The following is an 11,610-nucleotide window of genomic DNA, read 5'->3' on the forward strand; positions in this document are numbered from 1 at the left end:
TTATTTATTATTCAATGGAATAACTTTATTCTTCCCCAACCATCTTTGTTCTCAGACACATATAACATTTATGGATTAACTAGACAACCTGTTGGAAATGTAAATGGAAACAATAACAGGTGGATGAAGGAGATTTCATTGGGTATGAATTTTTAGTTTCACATTGAGAGTCATGGTTTTATTGTTGGTTTTTATTATATCGCATGCATTGATGGTATGAACATATGTATGGAGAGAAACTCTCTCTCATGCATGGGTGTATAGGAGATGCAAATCCAAAATCCGAATTATACTGAACCAAGTTGACTTGTGTACGAATACGGCTCGTATGTATCGAATATCGGACTAGTCAAGGTAAAATTCCTCCAATTGAATAAATCAATGTTTTGCCACATGTTTTGTCTATTTTTTGCTACTGCTCAAAAGTATAACAGATGGATTAATTGAGATTAATGTAATCTATAATCGCCGATTGAAACAGCCAACGAACAACTAGCGTTTCAAGGTTGGCGAGTAAAGGCATTAAATGATCTTTATTCAGTTATTTACTACCGTCAAAGAGCTCCTTTATAAAGAGAAGGCCATGAGCAAGATCGAATAGAAGTAGAGAGAGCAATAGAAGTCATTTCACCTTCATTCCCCAACCTTTCTTCTCTGTCTTTCCCAACTCGGTGATCTACTTGAGAGATTTGCATCCAAACTCAACAACACTCGACATCCACTCGGGAGAATTCAGCGTCCACTTGAAAGCATTTTGCTTGCCCTCGGGCTGATTCGGCACTCAGAACACTTGGCCGACTTAAGTCTTTTACTCGGCCGTCTCAGCAGTCGAGCGACTTTGGTACTCAGCTGACTTGGTAGTTGGTTGACTTGACCAATTAACAACCTGCTCCGGTACATGGTGACCCAATCAGCACTCAGCCAATTGCCACTGTCTACGTTGCCAATCAACAGTCCGGTGACTTTCCAACTCAAACTCGACACTTCGCTCGGACCATCGGAAGTTCAGTAAAATTAGCTCCGCTCGCCATTTGAGTTTACTAACCCATGCCGTTTATCAACCCATGCCGTCTAACAGATAAGACTGATTTTGATTTTATAATTTCAAATTCAGATTATTCCCTGTAATCTCCGAACATGATTGTTCAACACAACCAAAAACAAAAACCTCTTTAAGTTGATTGAGAAAGCTCAGAGTGTAGCAAGTATTGTCCATAATCAGTTAATCACCAAAAAAACAAAGAGATGATTTAAGGCAACCTTGTCGCTGAGAAATCTGTGTGTCTTTTAGCAGTTTCCACAGTTTTGTTTCAGCATATACTAGCTGTTTTATGTCATTCAACAAGTAGTAATTAGTGTGATATCATGAACTGGAACTAATTCGTTTTTCTGAACCAACAATGCCTTTTCTTTGTGAAAGGAGGAAGACAGATGGAGAACAAAAGATACTTTGACCGCTATAAAAGTCACGTTACCGTCTTATGGGATGGTGATTATTTTATGGGATATTAAATCTATTGATTCGTCTACAAATATTAGAAATAATCTTCTACGACGTGTTGATTCAAAGAGGAATACTATAAAATAGGAAATTAAATGACATTATCAAAAATATTATTAAATCAAAAAACTTCTTCTAACATCAACTGACAACACGCTTATATAGACCTAAAATTTTAACTTGTAAAGAGAAGAAAGAAATCTTAAATTAAAAAATTTTAATAGACTTACCATCCTAAAATCACTAAATGGACTCAATATTCAAAAATACAAAAGGCGAAAATTATCTTAAATATCCTAAATACTAAAAATACCTTACATGCCAAAAAAATCTTTAAAATTATTTTAAAAAATAATGTGAAAGATATTCTGATCCTACTGTATCAATTACCTTGGGTTAAAAAAAACTTATCCTCGAATTTAGAATAATGATTCTACTAAGAGCTCCTCCGAGATCAACAAATTTTCTTCCATGATCGCAAGTTTTTCAAAAACAATTGTTGGTGGATAACTATAAAACTTTTGTTATATTTGAAAGGTGTCCTAAGACAATCGCTTTATGATTTGTACTTATTTATTGGATAAATAAAGTTTCATTAATTGAGTGAACGTTCTCTATGTGTATGATTTAATTTTAAACTCATTTATTGAATGCCCACAATACGAGTCATAGATTGTGGGCATCTCTACCTGTACAATTTTGAATATATTGAAATAATCTCTAGTTGATGAATTGATGAGTTCGAACATTATCGATTATGTGAGACTAGTACGGATTATACTCCTTGGTTTAACCAAACAATTATTTTTCATTGGATGGAGACATTAGGATGTTGAGAGTTAAAGTGGATGTTAGTTATGGTAACTAATTCATTAAAGTAACCTATTATGAGACTTCTTATGATTCTCTACATATATAGATATTGTGGGTGCAATCGACCTAAGTTTGATTGGTAACTATCATGATTTTAATGTGTGTCAAAGATTTTAAGTTAAGTTTCATATTGGTTTGATATGCGTTTGAGTCATGCAGGACATGATGGTTAACTTGGTGCGGCCAAGTTTGGGGGAAAGTTCATCCCATGGCTCGGGTCCTTGTGATCGGGGTGAAGGATGGTGCATCCGAGGGACTGCTAGACGAGAAGCAATAGAGTGGAACCAAGGGAAGCGAATTTCAAGGCAACGAGAAGAATGCATGGAGAGGAGTCGTGGGCTCGAGTGCATATAAGGGACAAAGGCCAAGGAAGAGGACTTCAAAGGGCGACTCTAAAGAGGATGAGAGTTAAGTGTGTAACCGGGACCAGTCGACTGGGGCGAATAGAGGCGTTATGTTCGTTCAACCAGCAACGACCAATCGACTGGTATCTTTACCAATCAACTAGTAAGTGGTCCTTGGCAGAATTCCTAATTCTGTGAAGTAGTCGTTGGTAGCACCAGTTGGCTGATTAGTTTGCTAGTCGACTGGTGCATAGGAAATGAGTTGATGTATGATTCTACGAAGATCTCATTGTAGCTCGAGTGTAAATTTCCTTCGACTCAATGTATTCAAGTCACCTTGGTCATGAAAATATATACTTTGACATCTTAAGTAAACATCTCCGTATAGGTGTGGACCCGGGATGATTGGGTATAAGTCGAAGTGCCCGAAAGTGTTTAGATAGCCCACAGAGGATTCATCGCTCCTTGTGAGCAGATGTATACCCTATGACCACTTGTCAGGATTATTACTCAAAGTCTTTGGCCAAAGCATCATATGTTAAGAATATTGTACTCTTGGGCATATGTATGAGTAATTTGAATCCGCAAGATAAGAAAGTATTACTTGTGCTAAGTATGACATAGTCAGCCTAGTGAGAACTAATACATAGACCATGTTATGAATCAAGTGGCTATAAGATGAGTGAAAAAAATGAGACACGACTCACTGTAGTTGCTAAAGGGTTCAGAAGTGGTCAATTGGGGATCATGATGTACTACTAGATGTCACTCATGATCGTACCATAATTAATGGTTAATTATGGATGACCAACATAACCAGAAACCTATAAGGTCACATGCACTACAAATTTATCTTAGAGACTTAAAACGAATTTGAGAATTGGATTCTCGAATCAAGAGAGAGATAGAGTTTGGTTGGACCAAACGGAAAGGACAAATATGAAAAGATAGTTGTCGAAACGGAAGCACGGATGGACCATGACATTGTAGGAGATATAGATTCATTATGGTTTGATAATAAACTAAAAGGGGTTTGGTTTAGTTATGAAACAACTTGGTTTAATGATAAACTAAAAGGGTTTGGTTTAATTATGAACTAAGATGGTTGATTTTAAACCAAACTTAATTTTAATGATAATGAATCGGGTTGACTTTGTTTATTGGGTTTGGGAGATGGCATGCTCCCAAAGTCGTATAGAACTATATAAATACTCTATGAGGAGAAGAGAGTAGTGATTTTATTTTTTAAGAGAAAAAAATAAATACTTCTTCTCATCCTCTTCTCCCTCTCCCTCTCTCTAGCTGCCACCCAAGAGTTATCGCAGGCCATCTCCAGCCACTGAATTTGGTGCCGACAAATTTGATGCCAATGAATTCGGTGTTGACGGATTCAGTGCTGACAATTTTGGTACCGACGAATTCAATGTCAACTATTTCAGTGTCGCGTCGCTCGCCAAATCATGCATAGGGAGTTCTCTGGGATTGCTTCGTCTTCACGCTTGGCTAGTACCGATCGGAGATAAACGACTTGTGGCTTTGTGAAGCTGTCTAAATGACAACTCGGCGTGGATACAAATAGAGGCAAACATCATTGGGCTTGCTAGTTGATGCCCTTTCCACTGCGCGTTATTCGTCATGTATACATAGTGTAAATTTACTTTCCGTAAAATTTTATATTGCGATCATGTCTGCATGAGATGTATCTTTGTATGCGTGTGGTGCGCGTGCTATAATAATTAGGAATTATTATTTTATCTTTCGCTGTACATGTTTATGAAATGTGTTTTAGCACGCAACTACTTCGGGTATGTTGGTTGCTACTCGGAATATCATACTGGTTCCCTTGTACAAAAATTTTGTACAAGTGTCGAACCTTTCATAACAACCTATTGTGTTCTTTAGAAATTAAATCTGGAAACACAAATAGAACTTAATATTATTGATTCCAAATTCAACTTATCTGTTCTTAAAAGTTTAGACTTGGATCGCAAACGATGCTTAACATTATTAATCCAAATCCACCCATGTTACAAATTTGATTAAATATTTATTTCAGAGATCGGCTTCCAGGTTAAACATGGCGAGGCACTAGGCCTTCTTGGGTATAGGATCATCCACCACTTCCTAGACAAAGTCTTCCAACAAAATTCAATATTTAATCTCCTTATAGTAACCCTAGGTTTAACCAATAATAACAATCGAATCACAAGATCAAAAAAAATAAAAGAAACACAAGATCGAATCATAAATCTGAAATCTAGAATCATTAGCCTCTTGTGTTTGATATTTCAAAATTCATACAAAGAAACCTAGTATGATGTGGAATAAGACACTAGTTATACCTTTCTTTGTAGTTTATAGACCTCATGATTATCTATTGTATTCCTCTTTTTATCTTGGACGTCGTGTGAGCGACGATCTACCAAGACGAGAATCCACCCAAGCCTTCTTCTTCCTTCCAAGTTTCAGCCACCAACAATCTCCTAGAGATGAAGAACTTCGGACACTAACCAAGCTCCAAGGGATACTAAGAAACAACGCCTCCTTCTTCTATCCTTCTTCCTCTAACAAGATCTGGCCATCAAAAGCTCCAAGAGATGTGATGCCGCCAGCCTCTAAGGAAGAAAAGAAGAGGATGAGCAAGTGAAGAGGGTCGGCCACCATCAAGGAAAAGAGAGGAGAGAAATAATAGATACATTGTTCTAAGGTGAGGCACATCTACCCTCTCTTTTATATTCCTTGGTCTTGGCAAATAAGGAAAGTTTTAATTAAAACTTTCTTATTTTCCTTGCCAATAAAAGAAAATTTAATTAAAATTTTCTTTTAATTTTGCTATGGTCGGCCACCTCATTAAGCTCCAAATAAGGAAATTAGTTTTAAACACAAAATTAAAACTTCCTTATTTGTTTCCGAATTTTTTTTTAAAATAAAAATTTCTCTTTTAAATTCCCTTCATGGTTGGTTATAAAAGGAAACTTTTATAAATTAAAATCTCTCTTTTAAAACATGTGGATGGTTACAAGGAAAGTTTTCTCCAAAATTAAAATCTCCTTTTTTCAACTATAAATAAAGAAAGATATCAAATCTTTCTTTTAATCTTTTGTAGAAAGTTATAAAAGGAAAGATTTATAATTTTAAAACTCTCTTTTAAAACCATGAGGATGGTTACAAAAAAAAAAAGTTTTATCAAAAATTAAAATCTTCCTTTTAACTACAAATAAGGAAAGATATCAAATCTTTCTCTTAATCTTTTGTAGAAAACTATAAAAGGAAAGACTTGAATTTTAAACTTTCTTTTAAAACCATGGCTTCCACATAAGAAAAGATTTTAAAAAATAAAACTCCTTTTAATCTAATATGGTCGGCCACCCTACTTGGACTCCAAGCTAGGGTCGGCCACCACTTGAACCCATCTAGCCTTGGTTTGGTCGGCCCTAACTTGGGCTCCAAGCTAGGTTTGGTCGGCCACCTTAAGGTGGGTAAGAAGTTGGGTTTAGGTGGGTATAAGACTTTATAATTAAGAGGTTATAATAGGGACCGAGAGGAGGAATTGATTTTGGTCTCCCGATGAACTTGAGCTTCCCGTGTTCGCCCCGAACACTCAACTCGAGTTCATCAATAATAACTCATACCACTAAAGAGTTATTATTGAACTACCGCACAAATCCCATATTACTATATGGGCTCCTTCTTATCATGAGTATGTTAGTCTCCCTGTGTTTAAGATATCGAATGTACATTAATTAAATGAGTTACTGACAACTCATTTAATTAATATCTAGCTCCAAGAGTAGTAGCACTCAACTTCATTGTCATGCCGGATTAGGTCCACCTGCAGGGTTTACATGATAATCCTTATGAGCTCCTCAAGAGAACATCATCAACCTAGATTACTAGGACACAGTTTTATTCTATAATCAATAACACACCATATAAATAATATCATTTCCCAACTTATCGAACCTATTGATTTAACGAGTTAAATCGCACCCTTTGATAAATTAAAGAAATAACTATTAAGTATATGTACTTGTTATTATATCATGATTAAGAGCACGTACTTCCATAATAACAGAGGTATTGTTCTTTTATATAGTTAGTATAAAAAGATATTACCTCAAATGGTCCTGCTCAATACACTCATAGTGTACTAGTGTAATTTATTAGTCAAGATAAACTAATACCTAATTACACTACAACTACTCCAATGGTTTGTCCCATTTCATCTTGGTTGTGAACAACTGTTTATAATTTATAAGGAACTGATAACATAAACTTCTGTGTGTCTCCTCACACCATGTTATCTTCAATATAAATTAAATGGACAACTACACTTAGCATAAATGTAGGCATTTGACTAATGTAATTCTTATATGTTTATACAAAAAGCTAGACTTTTAGTATACACTATAATAATCTCCCACTTATACTAAAAGACTATGCTGTCATATAAATATCATACATCTGATTCCCAACCCTTCAACATGCCCATTAAAAGCTCTTGCCTTAAGGGCCTTAGTGAAGGATCTCCCAGGTTATCATCTGATGCAATCTAGGCGGCAACAACTTCTCCTCGTCATACGATGTCTCGTATTGGGTGGTACTTGCGCTCTATGTGTTTACTTGCCTTATGGGCTCGTGATTCCTTCGAATTTGCTACTGCACCACTTATTATCACAATACACTGTAATAATTTTTGGGTAAACCAGGAATCACATCTAAGTCCGACACGAAGTTTCTGAGTCATACAGCTTCTATGACTGCCTCAGAGGCTGTCACATACTCAGCTTCTATGGTGGAGTCCAGAAAGCATCTATGCTTAACACTCCTCCATTATTATGGCTTCACCTCCTAAAGTAAACACAAAACCCCGAGGTCGACTTACTATTGTCCCTATCTGATTGGAAGTCAAAATCCGTATATCCCATAGGGAGCAAATCATCTACCTTGTAAACTAGCATATAATCTCTAGTCCCTCTAAGGCACTTTAATATATGCTTTACAGCAGCCCAGTGTCCCGGTCCTGGGTTACTTTGATATCTGCTAACCATGGCCACAGATATCCGGTCTCATGCATAACATAGCATACATTAGGCTTCCTGTAGTTGAATTATAAGGAACTGTCTTCATTTCTTCTATCTCTTTTGATGTCTTCGAATACATCTCTTTAGATAAAGATACTTCATGCCTAAAAGGTAGAAAACCTTTCTTGGAGTCTTGCATGCTAAAATGAGCTAGGATCGTATCGATATATGAAGCTTGGGATAAGCACAACATTCTTTTCTTGCAATCCTTTATTACTTTGATCCCGAGAATATGTGCACATTCTCCCAAGTCCTTCATATCGAATTGTTTGGACAACCATACCCTTACTTCCGACAACACTTTAATATTGTTTCCAACTAATAAAATGTCATCTACGTATAGTACAAGAAATACCACTATGTTTCCATCACACTTCTTGTATACACAAGACTCATCCGGACACTGAATAAATCCATACGACTGGATTACTTCATTAAACCAGATGTTCCAAGACCTTGAAGCTTGCTTCAGTCTATAAATAGATCGATTGAGCTTACATACAAGATGTTCTTTGTACTTTGCAATGAACCCCTCTGGTTGCTTCATATGGATGATTTCTTCAAGACTTCCATTAAGGAAAACTATCTTGACATCCATTTACCAAATCTCATAATCCATATGAGCAGCAATAGATAAAAGTCTCTGGATAGACTTAAGCATGGTTACCAATGAAAAGGTTTCCTCATAATGGATACCCTTTTTCAACTAGCCTTACTTTGAAAGTTTCCATCTTCATGCCTGTCCCTCTTTTCCTATTGTAGACCTTCCCAATGACTTTTACACCATTTGGTGGTTCTACAAGCTCCCAGACTTTATTAGAATACATAGATTCTATTCATTGCTCTTTGCCAAGATGCTGCATCTTTATCTTGGAGTGCTTCATCATTTGTTCGGGGATCCAGTTCATGTTTACTTGGGATCAAGTCCCAAGATTCTCTCAAAACATGAATCTTTCAAGTTGCCTAACAACCCTCCCACTACGATGAGACACTGTCTACAATTGTGCATCATTTGTGATACATGTTGCAGTTTCTTGTGGTATCTTATCTTGTACAGTTGGTACTAGTTTAAACGTGTCTTCTCTAATTTCCTTAAGAATAATTTTACTCATGGGCTTGTGGTTCATAACATAGTTATCTTCTAAAAATCGGGCATTGGTGCCAACAATGACCTTCTGATTTTTAGGACTATAAACCTCCTTTCGTTTCTCTAGGATAACCTACAAACAAGTGAACCCCTGTCCAACTTATCAGTGTCTCCCTTCAGCACATGTGTTGGACTACCCCAAATCCGAATATGCTTCAGACTAGGCTTACGTCTATTCTATAATTTTATGGGAGTAGAGGGTTCTGACTTAGAAGGTACTATGTTCACTTCCGTTTCCAAAGTATATCCTCAACACGAATTTGGTAATTCTGAATAACTCATCATTGATCTAACTATTTTCATAAGAGTCATATTCCTTCGTTCTACCACGTCATTCTGTTGAGGTGTACCAGGTGCAGTCAGTTGGGATTAAATTCCGGCTTCTGATAAGTAACTTCTGAACTCTCCTAAGAGGTACTCGCCACTACGATCTCACCGTAATATCTTGATACTTTTACCATGACGTTTCTCCACATCAGCCTTGTACTCTTTGAACTTATCAAAGCACTCAGACTTGCAGCACATCAAGTAAATATACCCGTATCTCGAATAGTCGTCTATAAAAGAGACGAAATATTCGAAACCACCTCTTGCCTGGATAGTCATGGGTCCATACAAATCAGAATAATCCCAACACATCTTTGGCTCTATACCCCTTAGTCTTAAAAAGGCTCTTGGTCATTTTTCCTTCCAAATAAGACTCACAGGTTGAAAAGTTTTCCACCACCAATGAATCCAAAAGTTCATCGGCTATTATCCTTTGAATCCTACTCAAGTTAATATGACCTAGCCTTAGATACCAAAGATATGATTGGTTCATTTCCGAAGGTTGCTTTATCTTATTAGAGTTAGAAGATGTGTTATTAATTTTCATTTGTTGCATCGTGGAAGTTCTTAGATTTAGAAAATATAAATTGTCAACCAACGTACCAGAACAGATAACTTCCCTATTTTTCTTGATAACAAATTTGTTATCAAAATAGATAGAATATCAAGTTCTTTGAATAGTTTTAGAAACTGAAATCAAGTTCTTTCTAAAACTTGGTACGTAAAGACAATTTCTCAAAATTCATGTTTTATTCCTGTCAGAGGATAAACATCTCCCACTGTAACGGTTGCTACTTTTGCAGCAGTGCCCATATAGACGGTGATTTCTCCTTCATATAGTTGTCGGATTTCCTGGAACCCTGCAATGAATTGCAGACATGATCAGTAGCTCCTGTATTTACACACCAAGTACCGGTAGATAACACCACTAAACATGTTTCAACAACTAATGAATAAAATATGTCTTTATTGTTCTCAGTTCTGAGAGAACAGTCCACCTTAGTGTCCAAGTTTTCCAATCATTATAATTGGGACTACTAAGTCTATTCTATAGTATAACAGCTAGAGGATTGAAAAAACATTTGAAATCCTAAGAATCATAAAAATATTTGGTCAAGACCAACATCTCAAAATCCTCGTGAATTTTGTATGTTACGTTAGTGTGGGCGTATACAAATTCAAAGAGGAGATTTCATTCATTAATTTTATTATCTTGTCAACCTATCTTTATGACAAATAAAATTAATAGTTGATCTGTGTTCGATCAAATATTTAGTCAAAACTTTAGAATTTAAAATAATATTGATTCCTCAAAACAATATCATTTAAATTCACTAACACCTCAAACACCGTGAATTTTGCATGTCACGTTAGTGTTGGTGCAATATTCCCTAGGTCAAGGTTAACCTGGTTGACTGAGCTTTAATTGGGTCAAGCTCGAGTCTTGATGTTTGGGTTTCGATGTTTGACAATACATGGAAACAAGACATGGAGATTGCAGGTGCAATTGTTCATGTGGTGAGATTGTGAAGGAGAGTCAAGTAGGTCAAGGTTGACTGGATACTTGACTGGAAAATCCTAGTGAGTGAAGCTAGGTGAAAGTCCCGGTGAGTGAAGCCGGGTAGATGGAAAATCCTGGTGAGTGAAGCCAGGTGAAAGACCTGGTGAGTGAAGCCAGGTAGCAAGAAAGTCCTGGTGAGTGAAGTCAGACAGAAGAAAAATCCTAGTGAGTGAAGGTAGGCAGAAGGAAAGTTCTGGTGGGTGAAGCCAGGCACAGAAAATCCAGATAGATTAAGTTTGATCAGACATTTGGTGTTGGGAAGCCCAAGTAGGTCAAAGGGATTGACCGGATACTTGGCACGGGAAATTCAGGTGGATCAAGATTGATCGGACACCTGGTGGAGATAAGTCCAAGTGGGTCAAGGATGACCGGACACTTGGCACGAGGAGAAAAGTCCAAGTGGGTCAAAGGGATTGACCGGACACTTGGTGAGGGAGACCTAGCAGGTCAAGAATGACCGGATGCTAGGCATGATGTACCAACAGGTCATGGTTGACCAGATGTTGGTTTAGGGGACTTTGGACTTGTTTTTGGACAAAAACAAGGGTTCGATCGATCAGCCGATCGATCGGCTCATGCCCAATCGATCGGTCGATCGATTGGGAGAGTCCCCGCGACAAGCCTCCTCCCAAAGTGGATCGATTGGGGAGAAGTGTCGCGCGAATAGAAAGCCTCCCAATCGATCAGCCGATCGATTGGGAGGTGCGATTTCGCACGATAAGCCCTGGATCGATCAGCCGATCGATCTAGGCGATTCCCAAGAGCACAGAGGC

Source organism: Zingiber officinale, chromosome 4B (assembly GCF_018446385.1).
Source record: "Zingiber officinale cultivar Zhangliang chromosome 4B, Zo_v1.1, whole genome shotgun sequence".
Lineage (NCBI taxonomy): Eukaryota > Viridiplantae > Streptophyta > Magnoliopsida > Zingiberales > Zingiberaceae > Zingiber > Zingiber officinale.